The sequence below is a fragment of the Ambystoma mexicanum genome, chromosome 6q (genome assembly GCF_040938575.1).
Source record: "Ambystoma mexicanum isolate Mex_15411 chromosome 6q, UKY_AmexF1_1, whole genome shotgun sequence".
NCBI classification, from domain to species: domain Eukaryota; kingdom Metazoa; phylum Chordata; class Amphibia; order Caudata; family Ambystomatidae; genus Ambystoma; species Ambystoma mexicanum.
Window position 1 is genome coordinate 604521660 of NC_090937.1, and position 16434 is coordinate 604538093.

A 16434-nucleotide genomic window follows, 5' to 3' on the forward strand; every position below is an offset into this window, starting at 1 on the left:
AAAATTATACCAATCGTGCAAAACCCGCTCTCATCAATTCCCCCAAGTGATCCATCTGATAGTTCTATTCATTTTGAAGCCTGACAGAGCACCATATTCTTCTAAGTCCATCCTCTTCCCACTTCATGAACCCACCCCGGACCAACGAATGAAACTTGAGTGTTTGGGTCTATTATTGGCGGCCCCACATTAAGGTATTTAGGGGTTAACCTAACGAGAGACGTCTCACACCTATATGAGGCTAACTTTCCACAACCTCTAGACGCCCTCAAAGCAGACCACACCAAATGGAAGTCCCTCACGATTTCCTGGATGGGTCGTCTGAATGCCATCAAGATGGTAAGCCTCCCATGCTTCCTATACCCCTTCCAGATACTCACCGTCTCAGTTCCAGAACAATTCTTCAAACAAGTGAAAAAGGCAATAACTGAATTCTTACGGAGGGAAAGAAGCCAAGAATACCGTATGACACCTTGATATTACCCAAAGAGCAAGGAGGAGTAGGCCTTCCGGACATCGAGCGATATTACCAAGCGGCGCAACCAAGAATCCTTATCCTACACCTTCGAGATAGAAAGGATCTGCAATGGGTCCAACTGTACAATGACAACCTAACTCCCGCAACTCTAGCAGAATGGCTATGGGTCCCCAAACCAAAGCTCACGAGAAGACTGCGCAACCACCCAATATTGGGAACGATATGGAACATAAGGAAGGGAAAGGAATGACTGGCGTCACTACATGGCCCTCCCCCCTGAGCCATCTCTGGTCCCCGGAATCCGAGAAGAAATCCCCGAACACGCCAGATACCAAACCTGGTTTGATGCCGGACTTGAAAGGGTTGGCTAGCTGTGGAGAAACGACAAATTCATACCAACACCACCCATTGGGACGCCCTCCTGGCCTCCTTCCTTTCCTCTAAGGTCATCATTAATGTTTACTCAAATGGGACCGTCTTGGTCCAAGGCCCTCAGGCCAACCTGAACATCTTTGATAGATGCTTCCCGCGCCTCATCAACTTCCTTTCTCCTCCATCTGTCCCCCCTCCACTTTCCTCAGCTACCTTGCCTTCCCCCTCCCTCTCTGCCCCCTCTTTGGCTCCTTCTACACCTCCGCAGGGCATAATTCTGATCTGTACCCCTCCCCAGAAGTCCTTCAAGGACGGCAACCTTCTCCACACTGCCACTAAACTCTCACTCTGCTGTCAAGCATTCCACTGATATCTGCCGCCTCCTTGAAGAACTGGACCTCGATGTCCTCGGTCTCACTGAGACATGGTTCACGGCCAGCTCTGTCACCAGCTTTGACACACTCCTATCTGACGGCTACAAGATCCTCTCCGCTCCCAGGCCTTCCCGCCCTGGTGAGGCTGTTGCCCTCATCTTCCCCGAGTGGATTCCTGCCTCTGTCATTCCTATGCAGACCTACTCTTCTTTTGAATGCCTCGTCTGCAGGCTCTCTTCCCCTAGCCATTCCCTTACTGTGGTTACTATCTATCGGCTACCTGATCAGACCTCTTCCTTCCTCTCCGAGTGGTCGGACCTCGTCTCCTCACTCATGGCCTCAACCACTCAACTTCTCCTTCTTGGAGACTTCAACATCCACCTGGATGCCTCCTGTCCCCTCTGCACTCTTCTGCAACCTCTGCGACACTCTCTCACTCACCAATCTCCCCTCAGGCCCGACTCATTCTGCAGGGCACACTCTCGATCCTCTGATCTCCTCAGACCTTCCCTTCTCTGTCCCTCTCTCCACTCCTCTCCTCTCCTCTCTCCTGGAGTGATCACTTTCTCCTATCCTCCCACCTCACCCTCCCCAACCCTCAGGCCAAGCCACCTCCATCACTGCCACCCACCTTCTCGGTCATCCGACCCATGAAGCGTGTGTCAGTTGAGGCTTTCGCCTCCAACTTCTCACCCCCCCCCCCTCTCCCTTTGGCTGACTCTCACCCTGACACAGCCCTCTCTACTCTTCTATATCCGATACTCTTGACATCCTTGCCCTGGTCATGAGAATCCGCCTGAAGCTCCAAGCCAAGTGTAACTCCTGGTATGACTCAGACCTCGTCATCCTCAAACGCAAGTGCAGGGTGGCTGAGAGGAAATGGCGTGCTTCTTGTTCACCCTCTGACAAACTGGCCTGCCGTCTGCTACAAAGCCAATACCGGCTCTCCGTCCTCACCAAGAAGAGAGCTCATATCTAAGCCTGCATCTCTACAGCATCAAACAACTTGGCTGAACCCTTTAACATCTGCAAGGAACTGGCCAATCCCGCCGCAGTCTCTCCCTTTCCTGTCCCCTCCCAGGCCCTCTGTACAGCTCTGGCTTCTCACTTAATTTCTAAAACTCAGGACATCTTGTACTCACTCTCCTCCCATCACCTCCCTCCCCCTACCCTCTGCTCCTACTCTGGCCCTTCTGCAGCCACACCCCCTCCCTCCTTCTCTGCCTTTCCCCTTTTCTCTGCAGACGAGGTTTCTAGACAAGTCCGATCTATGAAAGTCTTGTCGAAACAGGTTCACCCCTGTTCTTCCAAAACCATCAAAGATCACATTGACTCCCTAGCACCTGCCCTGGCCGATTTCTGCAATCACTCCTTCGACACAGAGTCTTCCCATCCCCTCTGAAGCACTCCCTTGTACACCCTCTTCTTAAGAAGCCCTCTGCCGACCCCTCTTGCCCGGCTATCGCCCAATCTCCATCACTCCCTTCCTGGGCAAGCTCCTGGAGAAAATGGTTATCTTATAAGCTTAGCTGTGGGGAGGGAGGAGGGAGATAGAGGGGTTGAAAAACGACATTCAACAGGAGGGGGGAAAAATGAATTGTTATTATAATGTTACTCTGGTTTCACGTTCATGTACCATTCAAGCAACAATGCGCGCGTGATATGCGCAGTATATGTATGTTTCACCCTTATGTCAAAACTAATAAAACTCAAATCAAAAAATAATAATTATACCAATCGCCTTTCACTAAATGTGATTTAGACATCAATGATACAGTGTTACTTTATCAGCTTCACGTTGATCGAGATGATACATTGCGATCTATAGCCAATCGGAGTTCGTCCAGAGCCCGCTCAACCAGATTGCATATTGAACGCCACTCTCAAACTGCACTCTGAAGCATGGGCCAATACTTTATACTCGATTTTCAACTGAATTTTACAGACAGGCCCAATTCCTGCCTCATGGAGGAAATCATTTATAGTTCAGATTTTTAACAAAGGTGATATGAGTAATCCGGCTTCATATTGACCTATTGCTCTCAAGACTCGTCGGGAAAAATCTTTGCTGGACTATTATTGAGAGATTTTAATTTGTGGCTAAAAAAAGAAAACCACGAGATCCTTTTCAAATGGGATTTATTTGGGGGCTAGGCACGGGTGTGAATTTACTTGCCATTAACTTGATCAATGGCGAATGAACACCACATCGGTGCCGAGAATGGTTATTCAAAAAAATTGCTGGATGCTTATTGTCCGATACATTAAAATGTCTTCATCAATTTCATACACAAACCACAGTACAAATTCGTCTGTCTACCACAGAATTGCTTACTGCACCTATAGCAACTAAAAGCAAGCTAGCTTCAGTAACATCTCAGGCTAGAATAATAAATGGTAAGTATGGCAAGTTTTCAATCATACCTCTGCTTACTTACTATAAGCAAAAGGTTACTCCGATTGTACTGTATGGTGCGGAAACTAAGACTTGCAAATCAAATACATTTTGTCAAAAATTGGAAGACTGTTCTAATGCTGCCTACTTCGCAACCTATGCCATTAATAAGATATGAATTAGGTATATTAATCACTGTAAGGTACATACACTTGGAAGTTATGTGCTTTATATTTTAAGTGTTTCTTAATGAGAGACTCGTTGATTTGTTAGCTATGATGTCCATATATGTTGGGGAATCTAGCCACAATTTTATTGTACAATGGAGATCTAAAATTCAACTTATTATGCCCTTTCCACTTTTAACCAGGTCCCTCAAATACAATAGGTGGATGTAACAGTTTCCTATATAGGGATCATTTTTTCCAGTTGATGATTGTGTTCAGTGATAGGAGACCCAATTCATACCATATCACCAACATTAGAACAGTATTTGGCAGGGACATGGAGGCAAGGCCTCCATTTTTGCCCATTCTCACTCAAGAGACCAAAAATATAACTCTTCACTATATAAAAATAGACTGTACAATTTTAGATTTTTAATATTTTATCAAGGGCAGTAGGGAGAAGTACCCTTATTTGTTTTTTTTTCTTTCTTCATTTGGGCACATAAGGTAAAATATTTGCTCTAAAAAAAAAAAGGACGTTTTTGAATGGTTCAGCTTTTCGTTAACGTGAAACCCAATAGATTTCCAACTTGTGACTTTTTCCAGTTCCATCTGAAGGATTGCTATTTGGTTTTCTTTGGGATCAAAGTTAGAGTTGGCTTTTTGAAGGCTAATTGCAAAGTCGTTACTTCTCATGTAAGACTCCAAATAGAGTCCACACTGAAGACCTATAGTCTGATCAAATAATATTAAGCCATCTGCATAAACCAAATATTGAATAGGGATAGAAAGTAGCCAGTCGTGGAGGAAAGGTGCAACAATTCTTCATGGTGTTGCTCAAGTCAGAGATGTATAGTTTAAAAAGGGCTGGTGCTAAGACGCAGCCCTGTCTTAAGCCTCTGCAGGTCTCAACTGGATCTGACATTAGCCCCTCAGTTCTAATCTAGTTTGGACCGATGTATTCAAATATTAAAGTATTTTAAACAGATGGTTAGGACAACCTCATGTAGACAACTTGAACCAAACGTTTGTGCGACTGACTGAATCAAACGCCATAGTTCAATATAGAAAGCCCATATGGATGGCATAACAATATAGATGTGCCTATTTTTGCAAAAGGGACACGATTAAACCACTAAGTGTCAAGGACTTTCCTAAAACCAGACTGGTGTTTTTTAATGACTCCAGCTGTCATGGACCATTTCTCCAGCTTTTTCAAAATAATTGTCAAGAATATTTTACTGGACACCTTAAGTAGGGCAACAGGCCGATTAATTAATAGTCTCAAGCCTATCACCATTCCTGTATATCGGGACAATATGGGCAAATTGCCATGACGCAGGTGTGGTTAGGGATTTCATTCTTTTGAATACTTTTTACAATACCTTGGACCATAATTCAGGTGCGTCTTCAAGTATGACCTTCACCAGCCCATCAGGGCCCGGTGCCTTCTTATGAATTTGTAGAATGTCCTTCTCAGAAAGGTTTAGATGCCAGATTTCGTACTTTTTTAATACAATTATTACTCATGCCATCCGGCTTGCATATCAATTCAAGTAATGTTTTCAATTGACCTTTTGAAATTGGATTAATTTGGGTATAAGCTTGCAGTGAGCGCATATTTATCAAATTTCAGAAGCTCCAATCTTGGTTTGAGACAGGTTTATAGTCAAAGTCGAATGAAATAATATCGAAAGTCATGTCTAAAACAAAAAGTCGGAAAAAAAAAAATGTCGAATTTATTTGGTTGTTTTTTGTTCGACATGGGGGGGGGGGGTTTCGCTCAGAACAGTATTAAATAGGAGGTAAGCCCATTTGGATCAGGGTAGGTTGGTGCGAGTTAGAAGATGGAGCAAAAGGTTGGGAGCTGGGATTCAAGCATAGCGAGAGATCTCTGTAGAAGGTTCGTAGGGTTGCGAGGTCTGTTTCAAAGAGCGGAAGGGGTGTCATTTGTTAAAGGTTCGCTTCAATCAAGTTCATCTTCAGAGACATGAAAGACTCTTGCCCTTTGGATGCATCAGTAGGCCATAAACCTAAAGGGGAGACGGTGCCAGAAATGGATACATTCAATCGGATTTATACAGCGAAGTACAGGACAAACCCAATTGTATTCGGGCGCAGGTGACTCAACACAATAGTAGTCGAGCAACGCAACCATCAGATTTGGGCTAGTATCTCATAGGATATAGATCAGTATGGGTCTGTACATCCCCAAACCAGATTAATTTAAATAAATGCTTCCAATTTTTTAGGGGAAAAGACTCAATGACTTGACTTCTCAAATAGGGGTAGAAGTTCCATATTCTGGGTCCGTAGACCAAAAACCCCCATCAACCCTAGTTACACACGAGGATGACAGAATGCTGAACAGCAGTTTGTCCTCGGGCTGGAGTAACCGAGTTGGACAATATCTATGGATTTTGTCTGCCAAAAAGGTTAGTTCCAGATTATTTAGGCATTTAAAGATAAGAGGACTTTAAAGTTGATTCTGTCCCTCACCGATAGCCAGTGTAGGGAACGACGGAATGCTGAAATATGGTCAAGCTTTTTTGCTCCCACCACCAGTCTCACGGCTGCATTTTGGGCTCTTTGCAGTCGTTTGCTTGAAGAAATTCCAGCCAAGCAGTGCCAACTATTACAATAGTCTAATTGAGCATTTACCAATACTGCAACCACTGCAGCCTGCTTGTCCGATTGTACATTAGGTGGAACTTGACGCAAAAGCCGAAGACTATAGAAGACGGATTGCACCTTGGCACTCACCAGAGCCTCACTGCTCAGATTCCCTGCCAATAAGCACCCCAAATTCTTAATCTTGGCAACTAGCGGAAGATCCGTTCCTAAAAATGTAAGGTGTCTGACGGCTATTACCTACTTCCAAGAGATGTTTTCAGGCCACCTCTATTTTCTTGGCATTAAGCTGGAGCCAGTTAGTCGGTATCCAGCTACTGACCCAGAAAATCCTTCACTCTAAGGAAGGACTCCTCCACATTGCCAATGTTAGCATGTGTGTGAATCGTCTGCGTAAGATTGGAAATACACCCCACGTTTCCTCAATATGTCCATCAGTGGGTGCAAAATAACTTTAACAGGGGGAGAGGGAGGATTCCTGCGGCAGTCCACAGGTCTGTTCCAGAGGATCAGATAACCATCCACCCAATTCAACCTGTTGTTGCCTTCTTGATAAGAAAGACTCAAAACAAGCCATGACCTTCGTTGACACTCTTCCGATCGTACTCAGTCACTTAATCAAGATACAGTGATCCACTGTATCAAAGGCGGCTGAGTAATCCAACATGACCAATAAAGTTAGAGAAGATAATCCTATACCAAATAACAGGTGGAGGGCGGATTAGAGTGGGATCTAATATCCGCTCTTTTTCCACATACCCCTGTAACTGGGTAGTGACTACCTTCTGCAGAATTTTACCCAGCCAGGGAAATCTTCAGATCCAAGTAAATTTATTTAGTAACAGTGTAACCATTGATGTTCTTTAGCTCTAGCAGCACTGACCCAGAGGCCAGAGACATATTCACCAGCTGGGTCATGTGAGATGTACTCTCCGCTGCCAATTGTTTGGCCACCCGTGCTGGTAGGAGAAATAAGGCGTCAATGGTAGGTTTCAACCCTCCCAGTATAACCTGGATGGTTTCCTCTGAAACGAGTGAGAAGTCAAAATAGTGAGCCTGGTCAGTTTTATTCACTACCCCATACTAGGAGCCAAGTGAATATCTGTCATGATGCCTGCCCCCGGGAAACCAGACCAGGCCCAGCAACCCCAGAAGCAGGCATCATGCCATTTGGAGCAAGCCCAAAAACCCCAGCTAGGGGCTGTTTGGGGTGCAGTCCTGGCGCCATGGGCGCCAGGCTCATAGTAGAAAACCTACCTGATGCAGACCATGCTGCAAGAAGCCACAAGCCAAATGTGGTTTAGGAGGGACTATTTTACATAAGGGACTACTTTTTACTCGGGTGGGGCTGTGGAAGAATACTTACCTGGGACTACTTCCAAGGCTATTTAAACCACGCCCAGACAGCAGCACACGCTTAGCGTTATTCTGCATCCAGCAGCGTAACGCTCACCGTGCCTGCAGCAGCTTCCAGTCTTCAGCCACACCCGCCTCGAGTCCGGAGCTCCTGGAAACAAGAAGAAAGAAGGAGGAAAGGTCAGAACAGGAGTTTTACCTTTAATCCTTACCTGAATCCTGATCCATGACGCCACGGAGCTGGAGAAGAAGTCTTTAAAAACGCTTTACTTCGCATCCTGCAGCGCCACGCTGTACTCGCCTGCCTTGCAGCACTTCAGCATTCCATCACGCTCTTCTCCATCTCGCGGCCGCTCTCCGACACCTAAGGAGACAAAAACAGCAAGGTGAGCCAAGGGGATACTCTAAGACTGTACAAGCTACCCCCCCCCCCCAAGACTTAGCTGATTTACCACAGGGGGTACTTACCTCATCTCGGGTCGGCGCAGCCTCCGCTGCATCTCCGCTGTGCCCCGGCCCCTATGGGGAGACAACAGAACAGCAAGGTGCAATAAGGGGAAACCGATTTTTTTCCCAATAGACTTACCTGGTTTTACCACTGGAGGCATCAATCCCCAAGACCTCATACCACATCAGCGCCCGAATGGGGGAAAAGCCACATGTTATGCATGGACACCATTTTATCGAACTGAGCCGGATAATATAAACCCTTACCTGCATCTTACCGGTTGCCACGTGGAACTCTTCATAAGGGCAATACAGAAACCTAAAAGGAATTGGACAGAGTGAAGGTCAGACGTGTTTTGAACTCTTACGAACTACAGACTTACGGCGTCTCGCCGGCATTCTTTGAGTCAATACCGTTCTGGAACTCCCCAACTCCTCCACGCCAGTGAAGAAACTGTTCATCTACGCGCCCCCGCGGTCGAAGCAGGATGGAGAGCTCATCTTTCCAAACCATCAGGTGAGAGCATAGAGGGAATAGAAAAATTACCTGTGGGAAGAACTACGGGAGAGGGGAATGTGGGGTTAGCGCTCGAACTCCACAGGTGGTTAATTCCCTTTCTCCATTACAGAAGGATATTCCTACGAGTCAAACAAACAAAGCTGGGTGGGCCAGTCCAGTCCATCATCTCGGCACTACGCGTCTCACTGGTGGAAACAACAGCTGGCCATTTCAGATCGACGCCCCCGTGGGAGCCAGGTGAGCATAACAATATCTCTCTCTCTCTCTCTCTCTCTCTCTCTCTCATCTCCCAACGGACACACTAGATTCATATAGATTTGATCCTGGATACCCTCAATTTTTCTTTTAAAGAATACATTGAAGGCATTAGCCTATACTAGGGATACCTCTAAAGGGATTGAAGCACATGTTGGGATGACAAAAGTCAGAGAGGACAGAACAATTCTCTCGACTGATTTCCAGCAAAAAGGAATAGAAAAATCAGCTTGGCTTCAGTGCAATTTTTATTGGTTTCCAAAAGAAACATTTGACAATCAACAATAAACCAACCACTCCCACAGTACTTTGTATTATCTTGATTAATAGCAGATGTTTGCTTAAAGTCGGTTTCCATTATCCCGTCCTCCAACAAGCCTACCCCGCTCCATCCCCTTGCTCTTTATTCATTGGAGGTGTCTCCTCATCCGTGTCCTCGGGAGATTCCTACTCGGGCCCCCTTGGGTAGGACCCCAGAGTGTGGCCACTAGGTGTTTCCAGGCTGTTAGGGTTTCCGCTTCTTCCTCCCCCCCCTCTGTTGGCCACCTCACTCCAAGCAACGGTTTCAGCTTCGGACCATTTACAGAGGTCAGTCCACCAGACCTCCGTCTTGGGTCTATTAGGTGCTTTCCACCCCATGTCTATCCTGCGCTTGGCCAATATATAGGCCAGGTCTTTGAGTTTGCTGACATGTTTCAATTGGCGTAACCTGGGGAACCCTCCCACCATACATGCCCATATCGAGTCTACGTTCAGATTAATCTCCTTCTCATTTAATCTTTGGGCTACTTCTCTCCAGTACCTTCTTAATTCGGGGCATGCCCAGAATATGTGCATCAGCTCAGCATTCTCCTCCCCACATTTGGGGCATGTTTGTCGTTCTGCGCCTTTAAATCACGAGATTCTCTGGGGGGTCATATATGTGCTATGGGTTATATATAGTATTTGTTGTAGCCTCGCATTTCTAGACACTTTTTTGTGATACCCTTGTACCCGTTCCCATAGCCCATCTGTCATTGGTTCTCCGGCATCCTCCGCCCATTTCCGTCTCAACTGTATCACTTCCCTTCCCACTCTACACATCAGTAGTTCATATATTCGGGAAACCTCGTGCCCCCCCCTTTGTGATATCATACAGTGTTTCGATGGCTATATCTGGCTGCTCCACTAGTGTTATTACCGACCATGTCTCCTTCACTCTTCTCGCTAGTCTGGTGTAAGTTATATGTTGCCCCGGGTGTACACCCGTTTCATCCACCAGCGCATTAAAGCCCTTTATCGCCCCCTCTTGCCATATATCACCCGTCGTTACAATCCCCACCTGTTCCCAGTGTTTACGGATCGTCTTCCTTAGCTGGGCGTCTCCTCCGCTAACTGTCACTAAAGGAACTTGCGGGGAGTATGGGGTCGGGTTTTTTATGGTCTGGCACATCTTGTGCCATACTTGCCACTCTAGTTTCAGCATACCTGAGGTCGTCCCCATCTCACGTTTAGGAAGCCAGATCCATTCTTTTAGGAAGTACGGGGCACAGTCGCATCCCAGCAACCTAGACTCTGATGTAGAGTCTTCAGCTAGCCATTCAGCCACATATCGCAATTGTCTGGCCAGGTAATACATCTCAAAGTTGGGTAGATTAATGCCCCCTTTACCGTATGTATTCTGCAATCTCCATAGGGCTATCCTGTTCCTTGGGTTAGCCCATACAAATTCTCTACATATGCCTTGAAGTTTGACAAAAAAGTGCCTCAGTATGATATATTTTATGTTTCCAAAGAGATGCAATAATATGGGTAATACAACCATCTTCAATAGTGCCGCCCTCCCCATCATGGCTAGGGGTAGTTTAGTCCAGAACTTCATACTATTAACATTTGTCAGCGCTTTTCCTGTGTTGTGTGTGTGTTCTGCCTCTGTTGTGTGGTAGATCTCAATTCCCAGGTATCTAAAGGTGTCCGTCACCCAGGGTATCGATAGTACTAGTAGTTTATCGTGTGGGACCCCTATATACCGTCCTAGGGGGAATATACAGGACTTTCTGGGGTTTACTGTGATACCCGAGAGCGATGCGAAGCGCTCCAGTACTTCAAGGATATATTGTAAATTTTCTTCCGGGTACCTCAGGTATGGTAGCATATCATCTCCGTACAGCGATATTAAGTGCAGTCTTCCTCCTGTATAGATCCCCACTTCCTCATATTGTTGTCTCAGGTATATCGCCAGGGGTTCTAATGCCAGAATGTACAACATCGGGGACCAGGGGCATCCCTGTCTGGTGCCTCTACCCAACTGCCATCTTTCCGAAACAACCGCTCCCGTTCTTACTCTAGCTAATGGTGAGCTATATAGTAATCTCACCCATTTCAGGGAGTGGCTTCCACTATTTAATAATGTCTCTATTTCCTCCTCCGAGTTCTGTGGTTGCAGTTGTATGCCCCCCTGTAGTCCCTTGGATATGGCTATTGCTGCTCCTCCAACCACCACCTTGAATGCTTCCCATAGGGTCCCAGTAGACTTTACACTTCCCCGTGTTAATTTGGAAGTATTCTACAATTTCACTTCTGAGGTCTTCTCTAAAGACTGTATCCTTTAAAGCCTCTGCTCTTGAGTCGCCAAGTGGGGGTCCCAGCTCTCTGGGTATTGTCTTGCCATGATAGGGTCAGTGGCGAGTGGTCCAAGAGGACTCTCACTCTATATTCTGGGCGCATCATTTCTCGGGTGATCTCTTGCGTGACAAATACGTAATCTAATCGCGTGTACAGGTTTTGTGGGGCCAAGAAATGTGAGTAGTGCCTATCATGTAGGTGGTGCTGCCCCCAGGTATCCTCTAAGTGCAGGTCTTGCAGTAGAGTTCTTAGGGCTCTAGCAGCAGGGATGGGTCTATCATATTTCGTATCTGATCTATCAACTCTTGGGTCCAACGTACAATTAAAATCACCACCCCAAATGACTGTGCAACCTAGGTACGGGCTCATTTTGCTGTATAGGGTCCTGAAGTAGGTAACTGAAAACAGAGAAGTATGTATTGTTAATACATATGCCCCGAACCAAGACAAACAGTCCCCTCAATATTACCCTTCTCCCGTCAGCTTCGGTAATGGACTGTAGCAGCAGGAATGGGACACATGGTGCTACCCAAGTGACCACCCCCCTGGCATAAACCAAGTATGTTCCTCCTATAAGGGTGCCCTTCCATTTTCTCTTTAGAACTTCTAGTTTCTCTTTAGTGAGGTGTTTCTTGTTTCAGGGCGATATCTATCTTCTGTCTCTTTAGATACATCATGACCTTATTTCTCTTTAAATAACTATTCAGGCCCCTAACGTTCCAGATTATTATCTTCATGTCTCACCCATACCCAGTCCCTCCCCCAACTCCTCTCTTTATCCACTTCCATCTTGGATGTCTCCCATCCCCCGTCCCTTCCCTTCCCTTCGCCAACGTGTGCCTAGCTCCATACTTGGATCTCAGGCGATCCTGCATTTAGTCCTATCTCGACTAGTCGGTACTAGGAACTCAGCAGGAAGTTACCTCTTTATCTGCAACCTATCAGACCATCTATAGGGTCACTGGGTTAGGTCTGCTGTGCCTCCCGTAATTATGTATCATGTTATATGCACATCTTATAGTCTTCATGTCCCCAGATTATTATAACCTTAACATTGTTCTAACCTATATTCAAGTCCCAGTGTCTTAGGTTATACGGCACCTCAGTCGTGGGATCGCCTCCGCACTTCCGTGTTCAGTTCTCTGCTTGTTTGTCGCTCCCCTACGGGCAATTCTGTAAATCCAGCCATTCGGACGCATTTTCCGGGGTTTCAAAAAACAGTGCCCTTTTCCTGTGGAGCACTTGGAGTTTCACAGGGTACATTAGCATGTACCTATAGCCCGCTTCCCTCAGCCTCCTCTTGACCATTCCGTAGTTCAGCCGTCGTCTCTGCACCGGGAGTGTATAATCCGGGTACGCTGTTATTGTCATGGATGCTCTCTGTATCGTGCTCCCTTTCCAGAAGAATTCCAAGATCCTCTCCCCGTCTCTGTAGTTTACGATTTTAGCAATTATCTGTCTCGGGGGGAGGGGGGTCTCCTGGCTGGGGTTTTCTGGTGAGGGCTCGTGCGTTTTCTCCTGAAAACCCTTGCGCGAGTGTCCTGCCTCCGATTTCCTGTAGCAGCATGGTCTCAATGTAGTCCGTTGGGTTCTACCCTTCTTCATCCTCCGGTAGCCCAACAATCCGAATGTTGTTTCTTCGGGCCCGACCTTCCGCTCCTTCTGCCCGGTGTTCTAGGTTGGACACTTGTTTGAGTATGTGGATGTGTGGTGCAGGCCATCACGTTCGAGGTCAGTTTTCTCAAGTTCGCCCGTGCGCTCCAATATCTTCTTGACATCTTGTCTCAGTAGGTTGACGTCTTCCTGCACAGACCCAATTTTAAGTCTAATGATATCTTGAGTTCTGCCACGGCTGCCTCCAGTTTGGTTTCCCCATGTGATTTTTAGGTCTGCGATTGCATCTAGAATCTGCTGGTCATTGCGCCCTGGTGTTGGGTCTATTGGCGGGTTTTTCTCCTTGTGTCTGGGGTTGTCAGCTGGTGATGGTGTTTTTGTGTAATCTTGCATCGTAGGCGGTTTTCCTTTACTTTTGGGTAGCTTAGATGCCATTGCAATGCCCCCCGGAATTTCAGTCCCCCCCCCCCAGTTGGGGCCCGACCTGTGGGTCTGTTGGTTGTGTATCGTCACCGGCTTTTGAGCGTTATTGCGGGGCTGGCTCTCGCTCCCACAAGGTACGAAGGTGGGTCACTGGGCTCGCACAGGTGGAGATTAATAGTTGCTTGTGGGGTAATCTTCCTCACTTGGTTCTCCGTTTGGTTCCAGGCTTGTGTGTGTAGTGTGCTCCAGTTCTGGGCCTGCTGGTCAGGTCCCTGTGTTGACGCTGAGTCGTGACACCGTTCTTTGGGCTTCTTTGCTGGGTCATGGTAGCTGTAAATTCTGGTGCCTTTACTGCCCTATCCCCCTTCAGGTGGGTATATATTGCTCCCCTCTCCGTTAGTTGCCGGCTTAACTCTTTATGGGCCCTAGCTTGGTGCTCCTCTCGCATGTCTGGGCTGGCTGGTTGACCTAGGGCGCCACTTCCGATATACGTCCACAGTTGGGGCTTATGTGAGCCCTACTTTGGCACCTCAGGGTGCTGGTCCCAGCGATTAGTTGCACACGTGCACTGACAAGATCTAGTGGCCGTTCTTTTCTGGGTTGGTGCGATTCCCTATTTCTTTTCAGCTCCTTTGGTGTGTGCAAGTAGCTGCTTTCAGCATGAGGTCCCCGACTTGTGTGGAATTTGGAGTTCTATTAGTGTCTGGTGTGGCTTTGGGCCTCAGCCGTGGAGGTGCTTCTGGGTGTTCAGGGATTCATCCGTCCCCGTCTGCGCTTCTGGGTCCCTGTGTTTTAGTCTGCTCCAGGGGAGCGAGGAAGTTTCTTGTGCTCACCGTTTCATCCCCCAGCAGGCGGCTGTCAATGTGAGTCGTCACCAGGGGGGCCGCGTATATCAGAGGGGGTCACCGCGGGTCCCCTCCGCCAGCTGAGGGCACCACAGGGTCGCGCAGATGCATGCTTGTGGACCACTGCGAGTGTTCCTACCAGCTGCGGGGTCTTGCAGCCGTCATCCGCGTTACATGGCACGGTCCACTAATGAGCCGATCCGGCTATTCTGTGTTGGTGACGGTGTCTCCTGGTCCCCGTTCGGTGTCCGCCCGGGTTCGCAGATGGGTCTCTTTAATTGCTTGTTAAGGCTGCGAGGCAGCGCAGACCCCCTCCGTGTCCCTCTATTGTAGTTACGCTTCAGCGCTCCTCATTGCTTTTCTTACGATGGAGGCTGCGCGGTCCACGCACCAGTTGGTTCACAGCGTTGGTGGTCAAGCTGCTGTTGTTTATTACTGTAATCGGTGCGGCCCCGCATAGCAGATTGTGGCGTGCTACTCTATCGAGTCATGAGACAATGTAGCCGTCGTTCTTTGCGTTTTATACACCGCCATCTTCGTTCCTTTGTTGTGATCAGGCTCGGCTAGTTATCTCAGCTGTGCAGGCATTTCCCGACCCGCAGAGCCGTTGAAAGCACTATCTCAGCATGCCAGGCACCCTCCGCTGCAAAGATAGTCGTTGCTCTTGCAGTTTTAGCTTCAATTGAGTTCATTGTGCTAGGATGTGTGTCGGATCTACGGAGGCAGTTTTCAGCTGGATTTTGTCGATGGTAGATCGCCAATTGTATGGTCTCCTGGTCTAAGAGATACGCAGTAAGATAGCTCAGTGGGTTGAGCAATCACTGCTGCGATCTGAAAGTGATCTGCAGGTCGCAGGTTCAAATCCCGGCAAGGCCAACTCAGCCTTTCATCCTTCAGAAGTCGATAAATGAGTACCAATTTCAGTTGGGTAATATTGTATGTAAATATGTGCTCTGTAAAGCGCTTTGGATAAAGGCGCTATATAACTAACACATCATTAGCTACTCCAAGGGCAGCTGTGAGGGCATTGTTTTGGAGTGTTCGAATTCTTCTAATGATGTACTTGTTGGATCCAATGTAGAGGGCATTACAATAATACAATTTGGGCAGGATGAGGGCTCTGTCCAGGGTAATACAACTATTCTCGGATAGAAATGGTTTGTCAGCTCCGATGAATTTGCATGTATATGTGGTGGCAGACGCCATGGAATCAACTTGTTTGGTGAAAGTGAGGGTTGAATCGAGCTAAAAGCCTAAGGTTTTCACTTCGTTGGCAACTTTGATGGAGTTGCCGTCAATCAGGAAAGAAGAGTATTCATGGCCAAGTTTTATGAGGTTAGCGGTGGTGCCCAGGATAATAAGTTCAGTTTTGTCATAATTCAGGTATAGACCATGTGAGGCCATCCATGCCTGGATTATGAGGTAGACTTTGTTCACCAAGGCCAAATCCTTGCCGTAATCCCCAGAAAGTGGTAGGAGAATCTGGGCATCATCTGCATAGTTAGTGTAGGTGATACCAAGATGGTGTAGATCATCAAAAAGGGGCTTGGTGAATATATTGTACAGGGTGGGGGAGAGACAGGATCCCTGTGGCACTCCGCAAGTGATAGAGATAGGATCTGCATAAACTGAGGGTGAAAAGACTCATGGTACAGTTACTTCAGAATGATTCAATCCAGACTATGGCTTCCTTGGAGAAGTGTGTGGAAGTAGATGGCTGCATAAAACCTTGTGGTCCACCAGGTCAAATGCAGCCAAGAGGTCAAGGAGGAGAAGTAGGGTTGACTTCCCCTTGTCCCCAAGCTCATCAACTTGAGCCTCGAGTTCAATTAGTGCGGTTCCGTTCCATGTTGTGGACGGAAACCAGATTGGCGAGCTCCTAATATATGGTGGAATTCAAGATATTTCTGGTTTTGTAGATATGCGACTATTATTTTTAGAAGAAATGGCTCT

The 16434-nt window shown here is 47.2% G+C and overlaps 1 long non-coding RNA gene across 1 annotated transcript in view; it reads right to left on the reverse strand.

Annotated features, from left to right (window-relative positions):
- Positions 1-16434, reverse strand: part of LOC138516165 (uncharacterized) — a 136664-nt gene that overhangs the window by 46469 nt on the left and 73761 nt on the right. The gene's annotated exons all lie outside the window — the stretch shown is intronic.